This window comes from Ascaphus truei, chromosome 1, assembly GCF_040206685.1.
Source record: "Ascaphus truei isolate aAscTru1 chromosome 1, aAscTru1.hap1, whole genome shotgun sequence".
NCBI lineage: Eukaryota > Metazoa > Chordata > Amphibia > Anura > Ascaphidae > Ascaphus > Ascaphus truei.
In genome coordinates, this window is record NC_134483.1 from 524028080 (window position 1) to 524050832 (window position 22753).

Here is a 22753-nt window from a genome sequence, read left to right on the forward strand (position 1 = left end):
TATTGTTTTTCTTTTAGATATTTTTTATTTTTTGATAATAAAGTTTTAAGGGTTAGAGGAGAGAGGGTAGAGGATAAAGTGTAGAGGATACAGAATAGTGGATTAATTTTACTCATGTTATTTTTTACCAGCTTGACCAGGATTCTTTACAGTATATTGTTAAAGATTTTTAAGATGAACCTTGAAGAAATATACAATTTATTATTGTTATATATGCTGTAGGATGCTGTAGCTACACAGTTAATGTCTCTTCAGAGTCCCTCTTTTGTGCTGTTTATTGTTTTTGTTTCTGTAGTTCTACTCACTGGTTCTTGTTACTCAGAATTCAGTCTGTGTTAAGTTGCTGTTGCATAAACATAGATGAATGTAAAAACATTTAGCCCGCAAATATTTTGACAATGTATTGTTATTATAACACCACCAATGAATATTCATTTGTGCCTTTTTATTTGTTATAAAATGTTTTCAAATATACTGTGCAATTCCACCGGTGGCAACTATTCACAGATTTGTCCTAAACATTCAATTGGTCCAGATCCTGAAAACGGGTTATGCTGGAGATGAGAGGTGGGAGAAAGTCCTATTTTGATAGAGTCTGACTCCCAATTGCTATATATACTGTACCATTCCAAACATACCCAATAATATAGGACTCTTTCTCTTTCTCTTTCCCTATTTTTCTCTCTCTCCCTCTCCAGCAATACAAATATTTCAGGGTCTGAGTGAATAGTAGCCACTGACGGAATTGCACACATTTTTAAAGGCTTTTAAAATTAGACAAATCAAAAACAAATTTGAGCAATCCTGAAATATTCTCACAAGCGCATTGATGCCATATTTTCTGCAAATTCAAATGTTGGCAAATTTGCATTATTGTGTTTAACACTCTCCACATACAAATACCCAACAATTCTCAGTTGTGACATGACAAAATATGCTTCATTTTCCAGACAATTATTTGCATACAATATTTCGTGGGATAAAGTAGCAAAGCACACATCCTAAAATGTCTAAAACAATGTGTTTGGGTATGTCCGTTATATAACATTTCTACACAGAAAAAAATCCAACAGGTCTCATAAGCCATCCCAGCGCAGAGACTTAAGTAACATTATATATACAGTGTCTCTCTATCTCGATATCTCGAGATAGAGTGGAACAACTCACTGAAGTGATCCAGCACAACACAGCAACTGAAGAAAAAGATGATTTATTGGTCCATGCTGCAGACAAAAAGCTTGACCTTTCGGTCTCCAGGGGGACCTATCTCAAAGGGTAACATTACCCCTATGAACCACATATTTTATATTAAAAAAGGCACAGAAATAAAAACAAGGGAGGAGTCAGTGTTGCAAAGCAGCACATGTGAATACTTTCAAATTGAAAGGTGATAAAGAATATATGGAGGACGGACAGGGACTTGGAAGCCAGGCTGATATCAAAACAAAAAAAAGGGACGAGCTGACAAAGACAATTCAAAAAATGAAATTGTTAACTATATAAAAAATTCGCAAAAAGGCTGTACCTTGCTAACTGAGAAAATCTCAGAGCATAATTAGATGACATAAAGGAACATGAAATACATCAAAACACAAACCAGCTATTATATTGTTAAATTCGTAAATTCCCATGTCAATTAGAGACCAAGCAGAAGCAACATTGAACTGTTGTATTAAAGAAGTGAATCCCACAGCAATCAATAAAGTGTTCTGAGAGGAAACCAACAGTAAAAATAATAGACTGAAAAGTTCCCATAATAATAAACCAACATTAAAAAGTGTAAGAAATAATATTTGTGTCCTGAAATAAAATACTCAGAACACGGCACCTGACGAAGAATTTACCCTGCCAGTCAATTTTTCCTGAATGAATCCTTAGTCCTGGGTGGAGAGGGGACCTTTCCATGGTCTGTATCTGTCTTAGAAAGGGGGGTGTCTAGTCACTGAGACCAACCCTCACAACTCCAGATGTTCAAGTTGCTGCCCACTTGTATAGTTCTTGATCTCTATACAAAAACATGGAAGTCGGGTGCCAACCAGCCAGATTTGTCAATTTAATCGCCCGGCAAATCCAAAATGAAGAGTGTGTTAGAAACTGACCAATTTGGTTTTTGGGGTGGAGCCAATGGACATGGGCAGACCAGAGGGTGGGGAGTGGGAGTGTGGTAAATAGGAACTATGCTGCCCGCTCTATAACCCGAAGACTGATTTACATTGCCAGTTTTAGGAGCCCCACAGTGTCAGATGCCTTTCCGCTGGGGAGCGAACAATACGCAAAATGGCCACAGAAAGCAGAAAGGGCAGGAGAGAGTGAAAAACTGAACCATAGTGAATACCCAGCATGGATCAAATAGAATCCTTTCACCATTATTGTGGGTGCCATGCTTCCCCTGCCATCACAATCTTTATCAAAAAATTGTTTCTATCCTGTGTTTGTTGAAGTATTTGACAGTTTTTACCATATACCCACCTACTAATTTCATCCCCAGTGTAATTTTGTAAATAAAAATAAAAAGAAACTGGGCGCACTGCAAGAAAAAGAGAAATGGAGGCAGGGTAGAAAAAATAACAAAACTGTATTGAGGCATGTCGCCTAATTAAAAAGAGAAACCTCGAACGTGTTTCTCACCAGGGGCGCTTTATCAAAGAGTGGCTTCTTATGTCTAAGAGATACCTCCTTATAGGTCTTCCCCTCAGGAGGTACTGCCTACCAGCATCCCAGGTTAAAAAAAACCACTAGGAAACAAACGATCAGTGAAAGTGATAACACAGAGGAGAGGCAATACGACAGGGGGGTAAAAAATGATCAAATAGCCCATCAATGCTCTAACACAGAAATAAAAAAGACTTAGAAGAAATTTATATCAAACAATATAAAAAATTTATGACAATAACATACCGGAAAGTTTGGCACACCTGCTTATGGTCTTCTGAGTACGTTTACCACTTACTGATTATCGCCGCTTCTCATGCATCATTAATGGAGTCTCTCTGAAGCCGCGTGAGTCCACCGGTTCTCGTCGTGGGACCCCAAGATCACCGTGAGCCAGTATGTCCCTATACTATGTGATCGCCAGCTTGGACCTTATTATGGTGTTTGCAGTTACCTACTACAGTACTGTTCAGTGGTCTTCATTCCAGTACTTAAAGGGTTTACTGTGCATATCTCCATCTAATGTACCTATGTCGAAGGGTTTGCAGCACCTACCATTGAGGTGATTTCCTCTCAATAATTCTGTAAATTCTTTATTATTCCTTGTACTTTGTATGATGATTATAAGTCATGACATTTTCGTCAATCACTTTTATTTGTATCACCTGTTTTATTCATGCTCTTCTAGTGTCATGGCCTCCAGAACTGAAAATAGTACTGTAGTTGATGTTTTGACAATGATATTGTATTTTATTGTATGTCTTTATTTATATAGCGCCATTAATGTACATAGCACTTATAAATAAAGGTGTGCAAATGTATTGTGGACGTTCTGTAACCAAGGGAAATTTGCTTATTATCTTGGCAATTTGTTTTTGCTAAGCAATAAATAAAAATGCAGGTTATATGAACCTAAATTCTGACCACCTGACCCCTTATATGCAGTATAGCTAAAGTAAACAAGTCGAATGATTTCTGAAAACTTATCAAAATATTCAGATATACAATACACATAGTGCAAACTATTTATAGACCATGTATTACAGAAATATTGTGAAAATATTTGGAATAAATGTAGCTTAAGAAGTTTTTGCATGTCCTACTACGTACAGTACATAATATTTAAGAATTCAAACCCCATACCTTTCAACCATGCACAAGAACTTGGCACTCAGAATAGGAAAACAATGTAGGAAAAAAAGGCTTATTTAAAACATGTGTTTTCTCCAGATAGTAAAATGTAAATGTAAGTGGACCTGAGGCTCAGGATTATTTAAAGACTACTGGAATGAAAACAAAGTTACAATCACAAAAAAGTTATAGTAATGATTAAAACGTTGCCATAATGAACAATATACAGTACAGGGTCAGAAATGTATTAGATATAAACAAGCATATATAAATAGATGCAAATAGTCTATCAAAGGTTGGTCAAAACAAAAGGTTTCTTGAAAATACCACTTTCATTTTTAATGCTATTTCACATGGACAAGGACGAATACGAGGATGGTCTACATTCGGGCAGGGGTAAGTACAGTACTACCTTTATTTACTACAGGGTGGCTATTGATTTCTTTTGAATGGGCAAAGCCCTATTAATCAGATTTGGCTAATAGGGCTTTTGTCCATTACTGTGTGTAGCGGTGGTGGTGGGGGGTTGTTGGGGGTAGTATAGTGCCCATTAATTGCTAATGTGGCTCTGTGCCCCCATTAAGGGCAGTGAAAAATCAATGGATTAAAGGACTAGTGTTTGTTTTGACTGGATTGTAATTTGTATTTTATTTTATTCTAATGTGCAGTACTGTATATTTGAATGTGCAAAAGCACTATTAGCAACATGTGTCTAATAGAGATTTTGCCCATTCCTGTGTGTGGTGATGGAGTTAGAGGGGGTGGATGAAGGGGGTAGTTGCCCCAGGGTGGGTGGTTAGGTCCCTCGGGTGGGTAGTGGGAGGGGCTAAGCCCTTTATTACCATAGTGATTACTACTGCTAAGGTAATTAAGGGGTTACTGGTGTTTAACGGTTGGGCATCGGCCCTTTCTAGGATTTTGGTGCTGTGAGGACGAAGTTTAGGAAGAGGACGGCTTTCATTCTCACAGGGCAGGTGTAAGTAAAACATTTATTTATGTAATTTGTATTTTATTGTACATTATATTTGAATGGGCAAAAGCGATATTAGCCATCTTTGGCTGATAGGGCTATTGCCCATTCCTGTGAGTTGTGTTGGGGATATAGAGGGTGAGTAAAGGGGGTAGTTGCCCTGGGATGGGTAGTTAGGCCTCCTGGGAGCAAGGGGATGTAGTGGATGGTAAACTCCTTCATTACCTTAGCAGTGAATGAAAGTCTGATTTTATTTTTATTACATACAGTAGGATTTAAGCAGGGTGTCTCTGAATCTGAACCACATTACTTTCAGGTCTGGGTACCTCCTGCTTTCCAAGGTACATTACTGTATGGGGTGCTGGTAGCTGCTGCAAGTTTAAATGTCCCGGTCACGTGACCTGACATTTAAACTTTCAGGAGATACCTGCACCCTATACGGAGGCCCGTGCCTCAGGAAGCAGGGGATCCCCAGACCTGAAAGTAATGTGGTTAAGCTCTGGAGACCCCCTGCTTCAATCCTACTATATGTACAATAAATATATATTTTTTATTTTAAAGATCTGTTGGGGGAGACACAGAGAGAGGGACCGCTTCTCTCTGCGCATCTCTTCCAGACTGGTGCAATCCAATAGGAATAACGCAGTGGGAGTCCCATTCAGAAGCAGGGACCCCCACTATGCTAATCCTTATGGGGAACGTAACATCATTAAAAGGGAGGAAAGCCAGGCAATCAGGAAGGACATGTTTCCGTCCTTTTTAGATGACGTCATAAAAAAATGACTGCCATCACATGGTACTCCAACTATTGGGATTGGGAGATCACATAGTACACCCCCAATATGATTGGTTGTGTACCATGTGACAGCTTCCATTTTTTTCCAAAGAATGTGACGTCATCTTAAAGGGAGGGACGACACATCAACGTCACATCCTTTATAAAAAGGGAAGCTGTCAAATTGTACTCCAACCAATCGTATTGGGTGTGTACCATTTGACACTCAAATTTTACCTCACAGGCCTTATTTAAGGCTTCTCCCATCTCATTTGATGTCATGAACACGACGGGACAACATCCTCACTGGATTACAAGGAAAGAAGAAAGAAGGAAAGAAAGAAAAGAAAGAAGAAAAGAATGAAGGACTTACCAGAGACGTCTCTTCAACCTCTCTTCAACCAACATATGATAACGGACTTCTTCGCATCGGCTGTTTGAGGAGCATTGCATCGAAGGTCAAACTTGGTGCTCGTGTAGGGTAAAGAAATTAAAGGTAAGAAACACATTGATGGTATTTTATTTAATTTTCTTTTTTTTTAGCTTGCCTATTGACTGTCAATGTGTTTATGAATGCCCCATTCAATGCATAGATAATTACAGTGACAAGCAATGCATTTTGGGCAAATGCTTGTTTTTATTTAATTGTTATATATTGTAATTTTGGTGTTTTTTTTTTTTAAATGTTGCCCATTGACTGCCATAGTGGAAAACTAAAGCCCATTTGATATGGACACAGTGCACCACTGTGCAATCCATGGGTAGAATAGGTGGAGTGTGGGGGTAGTTACCCCAGGGATGGTGGTTTCTTCTGCTGGGTGGGAAGCGGTTGAGGGGGTTAACCCCTTAATTACAATAGCGATTACTAACCGCTTAGGTGATTAAGGGGTTAGTGACCATTATTTTTTTTATTGTATTGTTGCAGCCAAAGGAGGAGAATGAGAACAGCCTATATCCTGGCAAGGGTAAGTGCAACTTTTATTTACTTTACGCAGGCTTTGTAATATCGTATTTTTAATGGGCGCTTGCACTATTATCCATATCTGGAAAATAGGAATTGTGTCCATTACTGTCCTGTATGTGTTGGTGTTGGTGTGGAGGTGAGTGAGAGAGGGGGGGGGGGTGTATTGATTTTAATGTATTACACTATAATGTTTTTTTTTAATGGGGAAAAGTGATTTTTGCCATCTTTGGTTAATATTACCTTTGCCAATTCCGGTGTGGTGTTGTTGGTACTGGGGGTGGGAGATGGTGGTAGTTGCCCCAGGATGGTGTTTAGGCCTAGCGTGAGGGTAGCGCAAGGGGTTAACCCATGCATTACCATAGTGGCTGTAACCTCTATGGTAATTAAAGGGTTAACTTCTACTGCCACCCTCCCGCAAGGCCTAAAAACCATCCTGGGGAAACAACAAGCTTCACCCACTCCCTGTACCAACAACAAAGCAGTGTCTGCTATTTAACCCATTCATTGCCTTAGCGATTAGCCACTAAGTAATGAAACTGGCTGCAATTGTATTTCTAATGCATATGATTGGTACCGGAGGCCCCCACTAACACCCGGAGACTGTGGCAGCTTGCGGGGACCCTTCGGGACCACCGGAGATGCCGGGGCCCGTGAAAATCCCAGAGGACCCGCAGAGACACTCGGATTTCCAGGGGTCCCCACTGGTCTCCGGTATCAATCTTAAGCAGTAAAAATAAAAGAAACTCCTTTTCCATGTAATAAAATAAAGAAGTAGGATATGTAGTTGTGACAGATCGGACTGTAGGTTAGGTCAGATATGAGTCCACACATACATTTCTAGGTAAACCATAATAATGAGTAGTTTTATTCTCCACAACAACAATGCCAATGCTTCTTAGCAGATATGCTTTTAAGTAGAAATGTTTCAAGTAGATTTGAAGTTTAAAAAGGAAGACTATTGAATAACTCATCTCTTCTCTTTCCTCAGGTAAAAACATATTCCAAACTTTCTGTCTGTCCTGATATCCTCCCCTGCTGTGTATTTAGTTCTATTTAGATTTGAAGTTTAAAAAGGAAGACCAAAAAGAAGTGGAAAACACCTACTGCTTCTGATTCCTGCATTTGATCAACGTTGGAAAAGAGGATATAATCTATCCCAGCCTGCACATCTCAACACTTAACTATTGCTGTGATGCCACCTTTATTTTTTATATTTGCTGTAACCTCACTTATTTTTAAATTATGCACTTTCTTCCACCAGTCTCCTTATGTCTCTAACTCTATTCATATATCTCCATTTCTCATTTCTTCCCCACTTCTCAGTTCATATGAACTCCTTTCTTACCTGCGTCCTCTGTCACCACACAGCTATACATCCTGCACTAAAACACACCCCTACAAATCATACTCACACATTCTCTTTCTTTCCATGCTTCTCCTCCTTGCTTCTGGGGATATCTCTCCCAATCCTGGTCCCTGCCTAATTTCTACTTGCTCTCGTCCTCGCCTCCCACATGCAACTTCTACTCCTTCTGATGTTAACCCCTCCAACCTCATACCCATCCCCTGCCACCCTCCCTCCTCTCTCCCATTCTCCTGTGCCCTTTGGAATGCTCGCTCCCTCTCTAACAATGTCCTCTCTGTGCTTGACTTCTTTCTCTCTCACTCCCTGCTTCTCTTTGCTATAACTGAGACCTGGCTCACTCAGTCTGACTCTGCCCTGGAAGCTGCCCTCTCCTACGATGGCCTTTCCTTCTCCCACACTCCACGTCCTGATGGCAGGGGTGGAGGCGTGGGGCTCCTGCTCTCCTTTCTCTGCCGTTACCGAACTCTTCCTATTCCTCCATCTCTTGCTTTTTCCTCCTTTTAGGTTCACACAGTTCAGATCTTCTCTCCTCTCCCTGTCCACGTGGCGGTCATCTATCGCCCACCTACCTCTACTCATACCCCTTCTGCCTTTCTCTCTCACTTTGAATCATGGCTCTCTTTCTTTCTCTCCTCAGACTCCACTGTTCTTCTCCTTGGGGACTTCAATTGCCACATTGATGACCCCTCTCTCCCTTGGGCTTCCCACTTTCTTTCTCTAACCTCTTCTTTTGGCCTTCAACAGTGGACTGCAGCCAGCACCCACAAGGATGGACACTACTTAGACCTGGTTTTCACTAAAAACTTCTCTCTCTCTGATTTCTCCATTTCCCCTTTTCCTCTCTCTGACCATCACCTCATCTCATTCTCTCTATCTCGCTTCTCCCCTTCTCCACCTCCATCTACCCCCCGGTTCTGCAGAAACCTGCGCTCTATTCACTTACCTGACTTTGAGTCCACTTTACGCTCCTCCCTCTCCTCTCTAAGCTCTGCTACAGACCCTGACAAACTGGTCAGGAACTACAACTCTGCCTTGTCCTCCTCTCTTGATCTACATGCCCCGCTTTCTCTCTGCCGCACTCGCCCTTGTAACCCTAGACCCTGGTTAAATTCCCACACGCGCATGCTGCATTCCTCCACTCATTCCACTGAACGCCTCTGGAGGAAATCTAATACTCTCGCAGACATCCTTCACTACAAATTTATGCTATCCTGTTTCAACTCTGCCCTCTCGCAAGCTAAACAAGCCTACTTTTCATCACTAATCAACATGCACAAGTCTAACCCACGCCGACTGTTCTCTGTCTTTGATACTCTACTCAAACCACCCTCAGCTGCCTCTCCTTCCTCCATCTCCGCTCAGGACTTTGCTGACTATTTTAAGGAAAAGGTGGAATCCATACGTCAGAACATCCCCTCTGTTTCGTCCTCCCATCCTACACTTCTTCCTAACTCTCCTCCTGCCTTCCTTGACTCTTTTTCCACTGTCTCAGAGGAGGATGTGTCACTGTTGATCGCCTCTTCTCCCTCTACCACTTGCCCTCTTGACCCCATTCCCTCCCATCTCCTAAAACCTCTTGCTCCTACTATAATCCCTACGCTCACACACATTTTTAACTCCTCCCTCTGCTCTGGAACCTTTCCATCCTCCTTCAAACATGCAACAGTCATACCATTACTCAAAAACAGCAACCTTGACCCTACCTGTCTTTCTAACTTTCGACCTGTCTCCCTCCTGCCTTTTGCCTCTAAACTCCTTGAACGTCTTGTATTCTCTCGCTTGCTCCATTTTCTCAACACCTATTCTCTCCTAGACCCTCTACAATCTGGCTTCTGCACTGCTCACTAAAATAACTGACGACCTCCATGCTGCCAAAGACAGAGGTCATTACACTCTGCTCATATTACTCGACCTCTCTGAAGCATTTGACACCGTGGACCACCTCCTTCACATTCTCCATACTCTAGGTATTCGGTACAAAGCTCTATCCTGGATCTCATCCTACCTCTCCCATCGTACTTTCAGTGTCTCTTCTGCTAACACCTCCTCCTCCTCTATTGATCTCTCTGTGGGGGTACACCAGGGCTCTGTCATGGGACCTCTTCTCTTTTCTCTGTATACACTCTCTCTAGGTGACCTAATAACATCTTTTGGGTTTAATTATCACCTCTATGCTGATGACACACAAATATACTTTTCAACACCCGACCTTACACCTGCTGTACAAACCAAAGTTTCTGAATGTCTCTCTGCTATATCATCCTGGATGGCCCTCCACCGCCTTAAACTCAAAATGGCTAAAACAGAGCTCCTCATACTTCCTCCCAAACCTGGCCCTACTACCTCCTTCCACATTACTGTTGGAACTACCATCATTCACCCAGTACCCCAAGCACGCTGCCTATGGGTCACACTCGACTCCTCTCTCACATTCGCCCCTCACATTCAAAACATTTCTAAAACCTGTTGCTTTTTCCTCCGCAATATAACAAAGATACGCATTTTCCTCTTTTGCTCGACTGCTAAAACACTGACTCAGGCCCTCTCCCGTCTTGATTACTGTAACCTCCTGCTGTCCGGCCTTCCTGCCTCTCACCTGTCTCCCCTACAATCTATCCTAAATGCTGCTGCCAGAATCACTCTACTCTTTCCGAGATCTGTCTCAGCATCTCCCCTCATGAAATCCCTCTCCTGGCTTCCGATCAAATCCCGCATCTCACACTCCATTCTTCTCCTCACTTTTAAAGCTTTACACTCTTCTGCCCCTCCTTACATCTCAGCCCTAATTTTTCGTTCTGCACCATCCAGACTCTTGCGTTCTTCTCAAGGATGTCTTCTTTCTACCCCCTTTGTATCTAAAGCCCTCTCCCACCTTAAACCTTTTTCACTGACTGCCCCACACCTCTGGAATGCCCTTCCCCTCAGTACACGACTAGCACCCTCTCTATACACCTTTAAGACCCATCTTAAGACACACTTGCTTTAAGAAGCATATGAATAGCACTGTGGATATTCTGAACACATGATATATAAAGCTTGGCCCCCTGCAGACGCACTTACCAGAACTCCCTCCTACTGTCTCTGTACGTTCTCCCTACCTACCAATTAGACTGTAAGCTCCTCGGGGCAGGGACTCCTCTTCCTTAATGTCTAAAGCACTTATTCCCATGATCTGTTATTTATATTATCTGTTATTTATTTCATTACCACGTGTATTACTGCTGTGAAGCACTATGTACATTAATGGCGCTATATAAATAAAGACATACAATACAATACAATACAACAACTAAAACATTTGGGCTTCTGCCCCTTTAAGGCAAAACATAAATCATAAAACAAACACCTATCCCCATTAGGGAAACAAACATACTAATTCGGCCCTATCTAACGGGCTGCCAGCTAAGCTGGTTGCCAGCCCCAAAACATGTACTGTTATATGAAAACAAAACAGTCTTTAGCCATAGCAGTATAGTTTAAGTTCTTATCTGATATGTTGCAGGGATTCCTTCACAGGGTCCCCATATAGCTCCTTCTGCAAGCCAGGAAAGCCAGTGCTGGGGAGCAGACTGTGTCCATTCTGTAGTAATCTTTATCCTGGGTGGGAGTCCTAGCTGGACATAGCAGGCCTGCTTCCTCCAGCCTAGGATCATGAACAACCAGGGTACCTCCTGGTTGGGAGAAGTTTCACTTCCCTGCTCTCTCCCTGTCTCTGGCAACTTCCTGTCTTTTATCCTTGCTCAATCATGAGTGCATTCTACACACCACCCAGCTCACGTATGAAATCCAACACAAGTGTAGTCTCCTGATCTTTGCAAAGGGTGTTAACCACTTTAACCCTTACAGCGTTGTATTAACTTTTATTGAACCTACCCAATTTTTAGTCTATGATGGCACTGTAAGTACTTTTTTGGGTGACTTTTACATGTTTTAAACATTTTACTAGTTTTTAATGCAAATTGTGAGATATTGGCACTTAGCGGTTTTTCTTAATATTATGTTTTCCAATAAGTTTTTCTGGGTAATGAATTACTTGTTGTCTTTGATTTAGAAAATGATGGACGACCACGATCTCAGATCTTTCCAGTGTTTGGCGGGCACTCTAGTAATGATTGTCCAGCACATGCACAAACTTACCCGAAAGCAGGAGAAACAAAGCACTGCTGTGCCAAGGACATTTTAGTGCTTGATGTATTTGATTCATGAAAATATGTGATACCTAACAGGGTTATATAATGTTCATTCCCCCTGCTAGAGAAAGAGTTCTTACAGAAGAAGAGGGCAGTGGTGGGGAGGTTTGTCTTTGAATTTGGATGATCTAGTTCAAATCATTTTTTAAATTATATTATAGATATCTCCAAACCATGCCAAGGGAATGCAATTTAAAAACCGCCTGTCTTGTTTTCGAAATCTGGTGCTTTTAATGAATTAACTAACTAATATAGGAAGTATAATACTTAATACTTAAGCTTTCCTTTGCCCTCACTTCCCCATCTGAAGAGATAATGGAAGTCAGGATTTGCTATCTTATAATAAAATGTGAAGTCTGTAGCAACTCTTACAATACGATGGACCCAGCAATGCATCCAGCCCCCTGCTCCTTCTATTGCAAAGGTACCAAGGCTACGGTAGAGAAAACAATACATATGAATATATCAGTAACAACTTGATTTTAGTAAAACCATAGAATAGATTTATTGAACTGGATTCTGTCTTCTAATACAATAAGCAAAACTTGTTGCACATACATTTTAAACAATAAAGTTAGTTGGAATTAATTTCACACACTGTAGCAGGGGTGGGCAAATGTCTTGAAATGTTGGGTAAGTTGCATAATTATTTCACAAATTTCTATTTCTGTTTTTTTGTGAAATTTTCTCAAATAGTCAAATTGCTCAAGAGTTCAGCAATTTCCTCAGAATTTCACAAATTTATGTAATAATTTGCAAAAATAGGGGGACAGACTTGCACTGTGACTTGACCTGAATTAAGGTCATGTGACTTGCATACTGACTTTTAATGTTTGTCTTTTTTATCATGAAATTTGTAAAAAAAAAAATTGTGAAAAATAAGAGCAAATTTTACCTGGTAAAAGCTTCAGCCAGAATTTTGCATATACTGTATGATATGTGATATTAATAGCATTAATAGCACGATAAAGTAACACTAAAAGATACAGACTTTATAGTTCAAATAGAATAATGACTTTGTTATTGCAGCAATTCATTCTTACAAGCACCCTTTGTTTTTACAGGATTAAAAGCGGATATTCCCAAGGAGCTGAATGAACTTTTGAGATCCCACAGTTCCTGACATACTTATGAGTTAAGTTACTGGTATTGTTTTCTGCAGGATGATTTACTGTAAATTGCCATCCAATTGGAATCTGCAACCAGTGACATTGTGGTTTTCTGTTGGCCCGCAGTTTGATGGCCATTTTGTTTCCCCTGTTGGTCCCTCAGAGCTGAACCACATTGTTTTCAGGTTTCGGACCCCTCACTTCCAATCCTGCAAAATAAAAGGGGCTAAAGAAAATACTGCCTTAATGAATGCCTTAAGCATTAATAAGGAAGACACAACAAGTGTCTGCTTATTACGTGCAGCATGTGCAATGTTATGATCGGACATTAAGCTTTCAATGTAACAGTGTTTTAAACTGGATACTGGTGCCATCTGCTAGTCTTACTTACTGTGTATGTATGTCCAAATCAAAGCATCTCTTCTGGTAATTTCCACCAATCAATTCCATCTCTTCTCCCATGTTTTCAGTAACATTAATGACTCAAAAGGGACTCAAACATGACAAAAGCTTAGAGTATTGCATCATAGCAAGCAGCTTTTCTGAACACCACATGATTTTCTAGTCTCCCTTCTGTTAGATTATAAGATCCATGAAGTAGCTCCCACCTTCCTTACTACAGTATACCAGAGTACAATCACTGTTATAATTGATTTGTTTTTTATTCACACCCATTGATTTGTTTTTTATTCACACACATGGCAGTATGCTGGCATGTTAAAAATAAACGATAACAACAATTTTTTAAATTATGAAAAAAGGAAAATAATGTATATAAATCAAAATAACTACTATAAGTAGATAAACATATTTAACATGAGACTTGATGTTCTTGATTTGATTACATTTATTGGTAATAATATCCTAATTATGTAGTTCCACTTTTGTAATAGAAAAAAACTTTATATTTCCATGTCATATGCGTAGGCCTATTATAATAAGAAAAACCATATTAGACAATATTAGCATGGAAGCCAAATGCTGACAGAAAGTACCATTTGAACATTTAATGCAATTCTGACAGTGTTTATACGCCCAGGGATGCACATTGTTCAATATAGGTATATATATATAGATATATATATATATATATATATATATATATATATATATATATATATATATATATATATATATATATATATATATATATATATATATATATATATATATATATATATATATATATATATATATATATATATATATATATATATATATATATATATATATATATATATATATATATATATATATATATATATATATATATATAATGGTTTCTACACAGCTGAATATTTGTACGCTGAAATAAATAAATCTACTGTGCAAATAAAATCGAACAATTAGCATGCTCAGTAGCACGTCACTTTATGATAGAACAGGTAAAACTATCCTCCAGGTAGTAAAGAAAGATGAAAAAATGTAATTTCATGACTGGAAGATCAGTGATGATAGCCGAATATCGGTTCTACTATAAATAAATAGGAACGGGCCAGCAATAAGTCTCCTACCATGTTTATTCTGAATGTAATTTGCCTTATCTCTGTGACCAGATAATTGAATTCAGTATTAATAAAAAAATGACTTCAAAACTCTGCTTTATATTTTGAATGAGTAATAAAAGAATGAACATAATGACTATGCAGCCACTGCATTTCATCTCATGAACGTATTACTTTTTTAACTAAACTTTTGTTGTTTTGTTCTCAATGGATCTCATAACATTTTGTTTAGTAGGATATTGAATGTCTCACCAGACTTCTTACTATTATCGGGAAGAAGCAGAAATAATCTGGTAGCCACAAAATAAACTGACAGATTGGTTGTTGGCTTTAAAATATTAAGCTTCAAAGCTATTCTATTTGTGTTATTTTCAATGTTCTGCATTGCTTTACTATGTGTAGTTCGAAGTCCATGACTGTTTCCAAAAAGTTGCCAGATGCACTAAGCTCTGTTATTGACATAATGAAGTGTTAGCTTAAGTTAACGCTTCATGAAGTGCTAATGGTGGTCTTTAAACCTCTCAAAATTAGCGTAAAGGCCTTGACTAATTACTAAAATTGCTTTAACAGCTGAAAGTGTTAATGATATGCAAAAGTGGTGTAGAACACCTCAATGTATATCCACAGTAGGCCGTTAAAGTTCACAAAGAAAAATATCACATTTTTTTATGTCATAGCCAAACCTGGCATTAGGTGCTGGAATTGTTTGTGACTTGTCCAGGGTACTAAAGTGGCCCACTTTGGCTTGCTGTATTGCCTTAGTAATATACAGATACAGCGGACATTACTTTAACAAATCACGTGGTGTATACCACGGAATACTCATGTCATGGCGTGATTTCTTACAATCGTACCGCCTTTAGACGCGAGTGCATAAAATGGCATTTTAGTGTTGTGGCTTTTAAACATCTGAAATTGACACAGTTGCACAGTAGCACAGTACTGTACACATTACAATTCATTAATTTCATTGCATTTAATTGCACACAATCCATGAAATTCAAACAAAGCAACTGCGATAAACACGTGTGCCTGGGGCAATTGGCCACGCTCATGCCGCATGGAGTACAGCAGCGCACATGAAAACAGCGCAGTGATTTGTTCAAATATATGGCCGGTGCATCTGTTGAAAGCAAAGTGAAAATCCTGGACGATGCCAAAAAAAATGAATCTAAACCCGTAGATGCTATCATGTTCACTAAGTTTGCCAAGGGGTTAATACCAACACCCTAACTACCCATTGTATGGCATATAGATACAACCGCTATAACATATGGTACAAGGGGTTAACTGCTCCTCTTATTCTAGGTGGCATAACCTCCCTTCCTGGGGCACCTATCCCAATTACCCACCCCCTGCCACCACACCTGCAACAAACCTAACACGCCCTCTACAGTACTGGCAATTTGCCCCACTAGCTAAAGGCGGCAATGCGGTTAATGATCAGCATAAACACAATCTACGCATATCATAAAGAATCAAATACTTTAAGACATACTAATACACATAACATATATATATATATATATATACACATATATATATATGTATTAGTATATCTTAAAGTATTTGATTCTTTATGATATGTGTAGATTGTGTTTATGCTGACCATTAACCGCATTGCCGCCTTTAGCTAGTGGGGCAAATTGCCAGTACTGTAGAGGGCGTGTTAGGTTTGTTGCAGGTGTGGAGGCAGGGGATGGGTAATATATATAGTGGAGGAAAAATGGAAAAACACACTGCTCAATCCTAAGCAATATTTCACTCAATATAATAAAACCATATATATCGGGAGGTATAACCCTTCCAATCTAAGGGGCCTATGCAGAGAGCAGCGGTAACGGAAATATCGGCATTTTTTGGCGAAATTTGCCTATAGAAAGTCAGGTAATGGCGAGTTGAGAAAAAAGCGCCATTTTTTTTTTTTGTTTGAAAATCTCGCCGGGCGGGTGGCGAGAACCTAAATCTCGCCAGTTTTGAAAAGGGCCGTATTCAGGAAGGCGCGATCACCTTCTAGCGGCTGATCGCGCCATTACAATGGAGAGAAATTCAACAATTAGCTCCGCCAACAAAAGTTGGCAGGAAGCTGGAGCTCGGCGGCCAGAGGGAGAAGAAAAAAAAAACGCGATTTTTTTTTTACACGTTTCAACAGAGCACATCTCTCCGTTTCAAACTCGCCACACTCATACATGATATTAATTGCAGATTTCGGACCTTTCTGCATATAGAGAAAAAAACACTCCATTAAAGGTACAATTTATTACCCTCGCCAATTATTTACAGCTCTGCTCTCTGCATAGGCCCCTAACTTTCCCTATTCCAACCTGCTGCCTTTTAGGTCTACAGCTCCACAGTAGCTGCAAATATGTAGATACCACAAGAATGACCTATGTGCAAAAGGAAAAAAGAGAAGAAAACATAGGGTAGTATGTAATAGCAATTGACACCTTAAATGGTAAGGTATGCACTCACAGAATAGTAATTTATAAAGGGCCTTTTATCCACCCTGGGATCTGGACCGGATAATGATGTCCCACTCCTCACGAGACTTTTTATTCCAGACAACTATATATAGCTGCTTCAGGATTCCAATTGCCTGTCCTCCATCTCACAGGTAAACCATATACATAAAGGGAAGGTAAAAGACACAAATATAGTGTAATTCTATTTTATTAAAAAACTTTAGTATACCATGATAGGTAAAAAACTCACATTTTGTGCGCCCTTTAAAAGCAGTTGAGAATGTTAGGAGTATCTCACACTCGTCCTATAAACCGGATCTCACACTGTCCTGCAGTCCTGCAGTCGGTACCCCAATGTTCCTGACGTGTTAGACAGAGTCTCTGTGGTCACAGCCAGTCTGCAGGCTCCTTTTGGGGCTTGCCTCCCTGCACCCGATCACTCGGTACACCGCTTCCGCGTCTCGCAACTGCGAGACTTGCGCCTAGATGTCACGAGACTCGCGTACTTCTCTTTTATATATATATATATATATATATATATATATATATATATATATATATATATATATATATATATATATATATATATATATATATATATATATATATATATATATATATATATATATTATGGTTGAGGATGGGAGCTTGTAGCGTGTAGGATAGCATTCGTAGCAGTCTCCTTCCTAAAAATGTCAGTGCTAAGGTGCCCATCACTCTCAATCTTGATATATAGATCTTAAAAATCAATTGAGGTGGAACTAAATTTAGACGTTAACCTAATATTAAGGCTGTTGTGCTTGAGCACATCGACAAACTGTCCGAAATCCTCCGCACTGCCCTGCCAGAGGATCAGGATGTCATCAATGTATCTCAACCACAACAGAACCCCATCAGTCATGGCACTGTTGGCCTCTGTAAAAACCACCTCACGTTCCCACCAACCTAAAAAAAGGTTGGCATATGAGGGGGCACATGCCGCCCCCATTGTAGTCCCCCTTAACTGTAAATAAAATTTGTTTTTAAACAGGAAATAGTTGTGCGTGAGAGTGAATGACATTAGCTGCATCAAAAATTCGACCAACGGTCTTGTCAAAGTGGTCATTGTAAGAAAATTATATGATGCTGCCAAACCGTCCGTGTGGTGAATAGAGGTATATAATGCCTCTACATCACAGGTCGCTAAGATTACACTACCATCCACAATATTTTCGTCCAATCTGGATAGCGCATCCATAGTGTCACGCAGGAAGGTGGGTAAAGTCTCCACTATAGGGTACAAAAAATTGTCAATGAAGCGGCTAATAGGTTCACTCAGACCCCCAATCCCTGCCACAATAGGCCTGCCTGTTGGGTTTTGGGGGTGTTTGTGAACCTTAGGTAGAATGTAAAAGGTTGGTGATACCGGAAATTTGGTCTTCAGACCCTGACAGATAGATACTGTGATTGTGCCCTGCGAGAAGGCACTCTCCAGAATACAATCCAACTCCATCTTAAATTTTTCTGTTGGATCACAATCAAGTACAAGATAGCACTTGATGTCTTTCAGTTGTCTGAAGACCTCTTTTTCGTATTGTGGTTTCGGCCAAATCACCTCGTTACCGCCTTTATCCGCCGGTTTAATTTCCACAGTGGATAAGCCACACAGATCTTTAAGAGCCCTCCATTGTGAGCCAGATAAATTGTTGTATCCTGTCTTTTTGGGTAAGTTAAGTATGTCCTACGTTACAAGATTCGCAAAGATTTCAATACACAAATTTGTTTGTATAGGAGGACAAAAAGTAGATTTTGGCTTGAAATTGGATACCAAACTTAACTCATTACCTGTCCCTACAATGGGTAGTGATGGAGAAACCAAATCTTGTATTAACTCACGCTCCTGTGTGTTAAGGACCTCATCACCATCATGACTTCTTACCTCATTACTGGAAAATTTGTTGAAATGTTTTGTGAGAAGCAATTTACGGCAAAACAAGTTCAAATCTTTAATCCAATCAAACTTGTTAACATGATATGTAGGCGAGAAAGATAGTCCCTTTCGAAGAACAAATAATTGCTCCTCGGAGAGGACCATATCAGAAAGATTAATAATAGTAAGTTCATCACTCACCACTTGGCATAATTGCACCTTCTCTTCTTGCCTCTGTATCCATATCGCATTCTGTCTCTTAATTGACGACTTCCCACGCCTTGTCCTCCTTGCGTTTGATCTTGTCCGTGGCTTTGTCCTAAAAAAGAGGATGATGGACCTGCATCGCCTTCCACTGAATGCCTGGAATCATAGTCCAAAGAGTCAATGTCTGTTGATGTTGCACCAGATACAGCAGATGGATTGGTTACATTCTGGGGTCTTGATTTCTTGGTTGTTCTTTTACCATGTTGCCAGTTATACACTTTATCTGTTTGATAGTCAACAGAACCACAGTTAAACTTAACTTTCTTAATATCTGTAATTTCAGTCTCGTATTTCACAATGTCTTCTTCAATGGTTTTAACAAATTGTAAGTCATTTGGGTCAAGATTCTTTTGTATCTCCTCTATTTCTAAAGAGACTTCTCTCAAGGTATTGGAGTCATGTTCGATAAGAATAGACATTAATTCAAATGAACATTGATTGAGTACTCCCTCCCATCTGACTTTATGATTTGGATCACTGAATTGGAATGCAGGGAATGTTTTTATTCTAAGACCCCTAGGTATAAGTTTATGATCTAAATATCTCTCTAGGGCAGTCTTGTTGTGTATGTCATATACATATATATATATAATCAAAAAATAATCAAAACACTGATCTCTTCTTCCGGCGATGTTACAACTATCATTTCACAGAACGGTATCATCTATATATGGAAGGTTATCAACAATATATTCCAGCCTCCTAACCATCAACAACCAAGTAATATCACTAAGGGGGATATTACTCTGACAAACCCCACTGACATTGCAAATGCATTCAATGATTACTTTGTGGGGTGTGCCACTAACTTATTAGCGAAACGCAGCACAAACCCCAAACCTGAATCTCATCCTGGGAGTACCCCTATAGTCCCACCCCCTCCCAACACTGCCCACAATTTTCAATTTAGCCCAGTATCTGAAGAGGAGATTACACAAGCGCTCCTCAAACTAAAACTAAGCAGCCAATGTGGACCCGACTTACTACAATCTAGGTTCCTACGACTTGGTGCCCCAGCCATTGCCAAACCAATTGCGTCCATAGTCAACTCTATCCTGTCTGCAGGCCATATCCCTAAGACCTGGAAAACTGCCAGAGTTGTCCCAATCTTCAAAAGTGGGGACAAAAACACTGTCTCAAACTACAGGCCAATCTCACTTCTCCCAATTCTATCCAAAGTTATGGAAAAATGTGTCCACTCCCAATTAAGCGAGTTCTACACCAAGACAAATTTCCCTAGCCAATTCCAGTCTGGGTTTCGTCCCAAACACTCCACCGTAACTACCCTGCTAAAAGTTTGCAATGAAATCCAGTGTGGAATGGAACGGGGACAACTCACTGGTGCAGTATTCCTAGATTTTGCAAAGGCTTTTGACACAGTTGATCATGCTATCCTGCTTAACAAACTCCAGAGCTCTGGAATAGGGAAACATGCTTTAAACTGGTTTCAGTCCTACCTATCAGGAAGATCCCAACATGTGTCCATCTCAGGCTCTAACTCCAACCCCCTGGATATCACCTGTGGTGTCCCGCAAGGCTCTGTTCTGGGGCCCCTACTCTTCTCAGTGTTCATTAATGATCTTCCCACAGCTTGTAAGGAAGCCTCAATACACATGTATGCAGATGACACAATCCTGTATGCACACAGCCATAGCCTCTCTGACCTTCAACACATACTTCAGTCTGACTTTTTGAGACTCGAAAACTGGATTTCCCAAAACAAACTGTTTTTAAACACTGACAAGACTGTAACAATGGTATTTGGGACCAAGACTAAATTTGTAAAGCTTCCAGTGACTGAGCTCCTGATTAGAACCAACGCTAAAACCACCCTAACACCTGTCACTAGTTTTAAATACCTGGGCTTATGGTTTGACTCCCACTTAACATTCGGGATGCACATTGATACCCTGACAACCAAGACCTATGCCAAACTAGGGGTACTTTACAGGAACAAATCCTCCCTAAGTCTCCTGGTCAGAAAGCGTATTGCACAGCAGATGCTAATGCCAATTATTGACTATGGAGACATAGTATATGGCTCGGCTCCTCAAACCCACCTTAGCAAACTTGACACCCTCTACAATTCAATTTGTCGTTTTGTTCTCCAATGCAACTACAACACACATCACTGCGAAATGCTCAAAGAACTAGATTGGTCATCACTAGAGTCTAGGCGCAAAGTTCACCTTTCCTGTCTCACCCTCAAATACTTTCTGGGCAAGCTACCCAGCTACCTGAACAAGCTCCTCACCCCTACCACATGCAGTACCTATCACCTGAGATCAGACTCCAAAAGACTATTCATGGTCCCAAGACTCAACAAAGTATCCGGACGTTCCTCCTTCTCCTTCCGTGCACCCCAAAACTGGAACAACCTACCAGAGACTCTCATATCCACCACCAGCTTAAGTTCTTTCAAATCTAAGGCTGTCTCACACTTTAATCTGGTCTGTAACTGTTTCATACGCTCATAATATATATTTTCTTTAACTGTGCATGCAATGTCTTGTATATAAATGTATACCTTGTTCATTTATGTAACTGTATTTGTAACCATGTATTATTTGTTTTACTCTGTGCCCAGGACATACTTGAAAACGAGAGGTAACTCTCAATGTATTACTTCCTGGTAAAATATTTTATAAATAAATAAATAAATAAATCTATTTATTTTTTGATTATTGAAGCTCGGCTAACACGGTACTGATACCTCTACATATATATATATATATATATACATATACATATACATATACATATATATATATATATATATATATATAACGGAATATACTGAGTTCTTCAGTATTAGGTGATACCTTTTTTATTTTGACTAACAATTTATGTCATAGGACAAGCTTTCAAGAGTTTTCCTCTCTTCCTCAGGACAGCAATACTGGTTTACAAAGGTTTCTATGATTTTTTAGACATATATATAAATGGGGGGAAGTTTGAGGGGGAAACCTCGCTGCAAAAAAACAAAAAGTTTTAATTCAGGGGGCACAACCAGGGAAATACCAGAGGGTAAAAGAGATGCCGAGATCCCTAAAGATGGTGCACTCCACCTCAGAAATTGTAAAGATGATAATAAAAAACAAACAATACTTTATTGGAATATAATTTTAAAATAGAGCACACAATCATTTGTGTAGTGTTGTTAAAATTTAAAAATGTGAGGGGAGTACTTTACTTTTCTCCAGTTTTATTGGAGGTGCACTTATATACGCCCTTGGACCTTCTAATGCAGTTGCAGTTGATAATATACTGCACTGTATTTTAGGTAGCCGCATGGTAAATTGCTGGTTTTCTAAACCTTAGAGATAGCAACCATGTTGCCTAAGGATAGGGTTAGTCTATCCAAACTAGTAGTGGCAACACTGTTTAATTGCAGTGTTTTTTAAGGATTTATGCAATACCAGAAACAAGTTTAGTCATTATCAGTCGCGCTTT